Genomic DNA, 8,393 nt, shown 5'->3' on the forward strand with positions numbered 1-8,393 from the left:
CCTTGTCAGAAATAGACAAGAAGTGCCGGCTTGATGCCAGATCTGGCCCAGACCTGTCTGCTACGTATCTGGGCCACATACAACTAACCACAAATGGCCCACATTTGGCATGCCATTACATAAACGGTGCCATCATTGCCAGACCTGGCGCACACCTGGCTAACATACTATTTACCAGGTCAGAAATAGGCCAGAAGTGCCGGCTTGATGCCAGATCTGGCCCAGACCTGTCTGCTACTGTACAGACCTGGGCCACATACACCTAACCACAATTGGCCCACATTTGGCATGCCATTTCATAAACGGTGCCATCACTGCCAGACCTGGCCCACATCTGGCTAACATACTATTGCCATGCCAGATGTAGGCCAGAGGTGCCGGCTTGATGCCGGATCTGGCCCTGACCCGCTTGCTATGTGGGGCTGGCATTTCTAACAAGAAAACGGCTTGAAAACAATCTCACTGCACACACCTCTGCTGTGTGTGTGACTGCGGGCACAGCGGGGTTGGTTGCACCATGAGACATGAGAGGGGGGGATTCAATTACATTTTATAAAGATTAAAACACTTTGTTTTATGCTCTAGTCGACTGCCTATACCCCCTATGCCAAGAGCCGGCCCTGCAACCTCCTCTAGGACAAGTATCCAACATTTTAAACTGCCTCATTAAAACAGGTAACACACAACTGAACACCTGCTAGGCTTGCTAGCACAATGTTTCCTTCTGGAAGCGTGGCAAAGCACATAAAAAATAGGGACCCGCCATTTCTGCTATTTTTTTCGACACGCACCCAAAATACAACTAAATGTTAGTATATTAACAATATATGAACATTCAAAACTTACAGTAAGTCCAGTGAGGCTGACTGTTGCCACGTAGGTCCAACTTTCTGCAGTCCTCCGTGCTGCCTGTCTTCGGTGCTCCCCCCCTTTTATTGCATTTTAGCATGTACAAGGCCTATTATTAAATTCCACCTATTTGAAATAATAGAAATAAGAAGACTTTACCATTCTTATATGTAGGCCTTAATTCTATTAACTTGTACTTAAGTTGTGTTTTTAATTTATGCTTACTTAATAAAGAAATATTTCAATTTAATCAAACATTATTAGTATAAATTACTCAAAAAGAAAGAACATGTTACACAAACTTGACATAATTAAGTTAGTAGAACTTTTTTAAAACTTTGAGTATGCAGTACTTAATCTATTTAATTAATTTGAACGTTCGGGTTTACAGTGTAGCATAAGCTGTATTTGACTGAAAAAAGGTCTTTCACTGAAGTTTCCTTGCCTGAACTGGTTGAATGTGGATCTATTTCATGACAAACAAGGTTTTACCTGATCTTTAATTCATTGAGGGTGAAAACTGGCTTATGTCAATTTTTAGCATTTCAGAACAATAGTAGCCAGTCCAGGCTAGGAAACTTGCTTGAGAAACCTTTTTGCAGTCAAATACAGCTTATGCTACTGTACAGTGCACAGAGCACACAGTACAAATACACATAACAAAGTAGAAATATACAGAAAACTGTAGAAATACACAGTGGAAATACACAGCACACAGTATAAATATACAGTAGAATTACACATCACAGCAGAATAACTCCTCACAATAGAAATACTCAGTCGAAATACAGAGCAGACAATAGAAATGCACAGTAGAAATACTTATCACAGTAGAAATACACTGTAGAAATACAGAGCACACAGTAGAAATGCACAGTAGAAATACACATCACACAGTGGAAGTACACAGCACACAGTCGAAATACACTTTAGAAATACAGAGCAGACAATAAAAATACACAGCAGACATAAACATCACAGTAGAAATACACATCACAATATAAAAACACAGTGGAAATACAGAGCAGACACTAGAAATACACAGTAGAAATACACATCACAGTAGAAATACACATCACAGTAGAAATACACAGCACACAGTGCAAATACACTAGAAATACCACACAGTCAAAATACACAGTAGAAATACACAGTAGAAATACACAGCACAGAGTCGAAATACACTTTAGAAATGAAGAGCAGACAATAGAAATACGCAGTAGAAATACACATCACAATAGAAATGCACAGTAGAAATACACAGCACACAGTTGAAATACACAGTAGAAATACAGAGCAGACAAGAGAAATACACAGTAGAAATACACAGCACACAGTAGAAATACAGAGCAGACAAGAGAAATACACAGTAGAAATACACAGCACACAGTAGGAATACACTAGAAATACATAGCAGACGGTAGAAATACATTGTAGAAATACACATCATAAAGTCCAAATACACTGTAGAAATACACAGTAGAAATACACATCACAGTGGAAATACACAGTAGAAATATAGATCACAGTAGAAATACACATCACAGTAGAAATACACAGCACACAGTACAAATACTATAGAAATACATAGCACACAGTCAATATACACAGTAGAAATACAGAGCAGACAATAGAAATACACAGTAGAAATACATATCACAATAGAAATACACAGTAGAAATACACAGCACAATAGAAATACACAGTAGAAATACAGAGCAGACAATAGAAATACACAGTAGAAATACACATCACAGTAGTAATGCAGAGCAGACAATAGAAATACACAGTGGAAATACACGTCACAGTAGAAATACACAGTAGAAATACACAGCACACAGTACAAATACACTAGAAATACATAAGACAGTCGAAATATACAGTGGAAATACACATCACAATAGAAATACACAGTAGAAATACACAGCAGACAATAGAAATACACAGTGGAAATACACATCACAGTAGAAATACACATCACAATAGAAATACACAGTAGAAATACACATCACAGTAGAAATACACATCACAATAGAAATACACAGTAGAAATACACATCACTGTAGAAACACAGAAGAAATACACAGCACACACTGCAAATACACAAGAAATACATAGCACACAGTCAAAATACACAGTAGAAAAAAGGAGGAGACAATAGACATACACAGAGAAATAGAAATCACAATAGAAATACACAGTAGAAATACACAGCACACAGTGCAAATACACTAGAAATACATAGCACACAGTCAAAATACACAGTAGAAATACAGAGCAGACAAGAGAAATACACAGTAGAAATACACAGCACACAGTAGAAATACACAGTAGAAATACACAGCACACAGTAGAAATACACTAGAAATACATAGCAGACAGTAGAAATACATTGTAGAAATACACATCATAAAGTCCAAATACACTGTAGAAATACACATCACAGTGGAAATACACAGTAGAAATATAGATCACAGTAGAAATACACATCACAGTAGAAATACACAGCACACAGTACAAATACTATAGAAATACATACAGTAGGTACTACTTCAAAGTGGCCATTTCACTCGCGGGGAGCGAGATTCACGCAACGCGTGAAATGTCAGTGACAACTGTAGCCACTAGGTGGAAGCATAGTACTGAATTGCAGCTGAAACGATTTTGGGACAATTCCACATTTGACCACAATGTAGCTGCAATGGAGAGTGGCGCTGTTTTAGGCTACAGGTAGAGTGAATGGAGAGGGGGACTGCTAAACCGTATCATATTGATTCAGACTGATTGTTTCACAGCGGTGGGACACCTCAGTTATCTGGGTGACCTTGGATAATCACTTGTGCTTTCTTTGTTTTACAGTAGAGCTAAACTACATTAGTCGTTTTTTAAGGAACATTTGTTTACTGGTAAAATTGCCGACCTGAATTATTGTCCCAGTCCGCCCCCGTGAGCATATATCACGGCCTGACTGGATGTTGCTTAAATATAAGAATAGCCAATAAAAATATCTGATACCCTAAAGACATCTGAGGTTGTGATTTCACTTGCTCGCTCGCTGCAGCCATGGCTAATAAGCGGAGGCAGAAACAATTACGCACAGCCTACAGAATTTTCTACGTCCATACAAGCATTTAAGAAATTATTCTTATCAGTTCCATAATTCAGAGAGGATTTTTACTCAACGAAAAAATTTATAAAGATCATCTTTTAGGTTGAAGACACGACAGCAGCACCTATGTCCAGACGCTGGTGTGTGTTATGACTGACGTATAGCTCCCCTGGTAGAGCAGCTCCCTCAGAAGCAGAATCTGCCGCTAGTGTGAATTCGAATCTCAGTTTAGGCTGTAACTTTAGTTAATGTGTTTTCTTTTCTCATCATCATCATCATCATTATGATCACATATAGCTCCAAGTTTGAGCAAATAAATGAGCAAATGAGCATTAATTCTCTGCCGGGCCGCGGCACCAGCTTTCCTGCTTGTGTACATAAAATACATTAAATTCTGACACCACAACTGTAGCGTACCGAATATCAATAGATGATAACCAGAAAAAAAACGTTCTATTGATCTGATTCACCGGCTTCATGGACGTCGGAACTATTTTCTGAGAGGGGGGGCGGGGGAAGCACGCACTTTTATCAATGATTAAGGATTTGATTTTAAGTTATTTTATAATGGCGTGCAGTTATAAGAGAACTAGATGGATGAACACGGCATCTTTATTGTTAAGAAAATGAAACTCCAGGAAGCTCCCCACTGCGTAAAAACGCAGCGCAGCCAGGAGCTGCACCTCCGGGCTGAGGGCAAAATTGCAGCGGGTTGCTCTCTGGATGTGTGGAGACAGAGTGATCAGCCGTTGGATCTCCGCACGGGGCAGCCGGTACTTTGCCTGGACAGCCCGGTCTGACAGCACGTCCAGTGGGGAGAAGTGCTGACGCACGTATGCATTTATGTAAACCGTCTGGCTTCGCGCACGGCGACGCTGTTGGTTCGCAGCGAGAATGTGCTGTATTGTAGCCATCGTTTCTCACACGCGCGGACTTTGGCAACGCATTTATATACTGTAGAGTAGCAGGTGAAGCCTCTCTGGATGAGGTTCAGTTGAGTTTAATTACATCTGTTTCCTTGATATCTGTGAAATGCCACAGGGTTGTTGTATTTTTATGTGTAGCAGCCTACTATAAACTCATATGCAGATATGTGTGGAAAACTTAAACGTGTAATTCAATAACAAGGTTTTTTCTTCTTCTTCTATTAGCCTATGTTTCTTGCGCCAGTGGTCCGCAGCTATGAGCGCATTTCAACATTGAGCATTGTTTTATTATTTCGAAAAGTGGAGGATGTAAATTTCCCTGACGCGGCTTGATCACTGAGCATTTGGCTGTAAGAAGGCTGTTAAGAGTGGGTCAGCTCGATCTTACATTTCCTTCTTAGTGAAAGATCTTCTTAAGCTAAGAGCGACTCTGGAAAACACATCCTTCTTTCACAGCGTTCTTAAGAGCGCTCCTAAGAAGATCTTAGCACTTAAGAGCTCCTTAACGAATCTGAGAAACGCGGCCATTGGCAGGGCCAGACACAGCTTAATGAGCTTCTCCACCTCCGAATGCAGGATGGACACATCCTGGATGGTGCTTACTTCTCGTCCCCTACACACATTCCTCAGTATGGGGGAATGCAAATGTTAAGGCATCTGGAACAAGTTGCTTAACTGGAAAGACCACATCCATCCCCCACACTTTTGAAAAGCTTGCTACGCCAGCGCCCCCACCCCCACCCCCGCGCGCTGAGGACAGCAAAGAGGTCTGCAACAAATACATTGATCACTTGGCCAAGGGATCTCCTCCTGCAGGGAGACGGCTTCAGGGACTCAGTCCGCTTTAAATAACCTTCTGTATATCCGACTACTGTGAAGCTGCTGATTATGTATTTTAATAAAGCTAGAGAAAACTGTCTGACATGACGTGGCGTCATTCTTCTTTCTATAAGCCTGTTGTAGAAAATAGAAGGAATAGAAAGCACAAATATTTGTGTTAAATTCTGACACCACAACTGAAATAAAGAAAGCCGGTCATAGACGTCGGAACTCACGCACCCCATCAGCCACCCTACCCACGGGAAGATACGAGAAGTAAGCACCATCCAGGATGTGCATATGGACCTGGTGCGCTCCGAGGCGGAGCGGCGTTTTGATCAGGAAGGACTCCGCATAGCTGCAGGGCGAGAGCAGGCAGTTCTTGAGGCGGCTCAGGGGAAACGAGTGGATGTGGGTTCCTCGGAACTGACCCCCTTTCCACGAGAGAGGTGGAGAAGCTCATTAAGCTGTGCCTGGCCCTGCCAATATCTGTCGCGGCATCCGAGCACTCTTTCTCAGCCTTGCGCAGGCTGAAAACCTGGCTGCACACCATGACGCAGGAGAGACCAACACATTTGACCGTTATGAACGTTCACAGTGACCTTATGGATGAAAGCGATGTCTCGACCCTGCTTAAAATCTTCATCAGTGGGTCAACTGAGAGAAGGTCCACTTTTGGATATGCATGAAAGCCCTGAGTCAGGAGCGCAGACTTTTCTTTTTTTCATTCAAGGGTACAAATAATGCCGTTATGTTCCTTAAATGGCTTGATTTAGTGATCAAAGTTTCATTTTCTTAACAATAAAGATGCCGTGTTCATCCATCTAGTTCTCTTATAACTGCACGCCATTATAAAATAACTTCAAATCAAATCCTTAATCATTGATAAAAGTGCGTGCTTCCCCCGCCCCCCCTCTCAGAAAATAGTTCCGACGTCCATGAAGCCGGTGAATCAGATCAATAGAACGTTTTTTTTCTGGTTATCATCTATTGATATTCGGTACGCTACAGTTGTGGTGTCAGAATCTATGTACACAAGCAGGAAAGCTGGTGCCGCGGCCGGTGGAGAATTAATGCTCATTTGCTCATTTATTTGCGCAAACTTGGAGCCATATGTGATCATAATGATGATGAGAAAAGAAAACACATTAACTTAAGTTACAGCCTACACAGAGATTCGAACTTGTATCAGCGGGTGATTCTGCTTACTGAGGGAGCTGCTCTACCAGGGGAGCTATACGTCAGTCACAATGTTTTCATGTGCCTTATCTTTCACCGACCCGCTGCCCCAGCTGACACACCAGCGTCTGGACATACGTGCTGCTGTCGTGTCTTCAACCTAAAAGCTGATCTTTATACACTTTTTCGTTGAGTAAAAATCCTCTCTGAATTATGGAACTGATAAGAATCATTTCTTAAATGCTTATATGGACGTTGAAACTTCTGTAGGCTGTGCGTAATTTAAAAGGCTTCATAGTGAAAAAAAATCATTCATCTCATCCGCCATCAACATCATCAACAACTCACTAAGTTTGTCCTTGCTAGAGGGACCCTGTAGCGACAGGCTGAAGGAAGGAGTTGGAATGAGGTGTGGAGTGGGTGAGGTATTATTAGCTACATTCTTGTATTTAAGCAACAATGAACAGAAACATAAATCAGGCAACTCTGTCCATTCCCGTTCATGGTCACTGCTCCCTGCTGCTGCATGTTGTCGTCCTCCTGCTCACAGATGCCACCTGGTGGTTGTTTGGGCACATTGCCGCTTCTCATGAAAACACAATTTATCCGCCACTAAAAAGGTGTGTGATTCTCGCGTGATTCACGCGAGAATCACGCGTGAACTCGGCCACAACGAAGTAGTACCTACTGTAGCACACAGTCAATATACACAGTAGAAATACAGAGCAGACAAGAGAAATACACAGTAGAAATACAGAGCCAACAATAGAAATAAACAGTAGAAATACATATCACAATAGAAATACACAGTAGAAATACACAGCACAGAGTTGAAATACACTTTAGAAATACAGAGCAGACAATAGAAATACACAGTAGAAATACACATCACAGTAGTAATACAGAGCAGACAATAGAAATACACAGTGGAAATACACGTCACAGTGGAAATACACGTCACAGTAGAAATACACATCACAATAGAAATACACAGTAGAAATGCACAGTAGAAATACACAGCACACAGTACAAATACACTAGAAATACATAAGACACAGTCGAAATATACAGTGGAAATACACATCACAATAGAAATACACAGTAGAAATACACAGCAGACAATAGAAATACACAGTGGAAATACACATCACAGTAGAAATACACATCACAATAGAAATACACAGTAGAAATACACATCACAATAGAAATACACAGTAGAAATACACATCACTGTAGAAACACACAGAAGAAATACACAGCACACACTGCAAATACACAAGAAATACATAGCACACAGTCAAAATACACAGTAGAAAAAAGGAGGAGACAATAGACATACACAGAGAAATAGAAATCACAGTAGAAATACACATCACAATAGAAATACACAGTAGAAATACACAGCACACAGTGCAAATACACTAGAAATACATAGCACACAGTCAAAATACACAGTAGAAATACAGAGCAGACAAGAGAAATACACAGTAGAAATACACAGCACACAGTAG

This window comes from Pagrus pagrus, assembly GCF_965226575.1.
Source record: "Pagrus pagrus genome assembly, contig: HAP1_SCAFFOLD_115, whole genome shotgun sequence".
Taxonomy (NCBI): Eukaryota; Metazoa; Chordata; class Actinopteri; order Spariformes; family Sparidae; genus Pagrus; species Pagrus pagrus.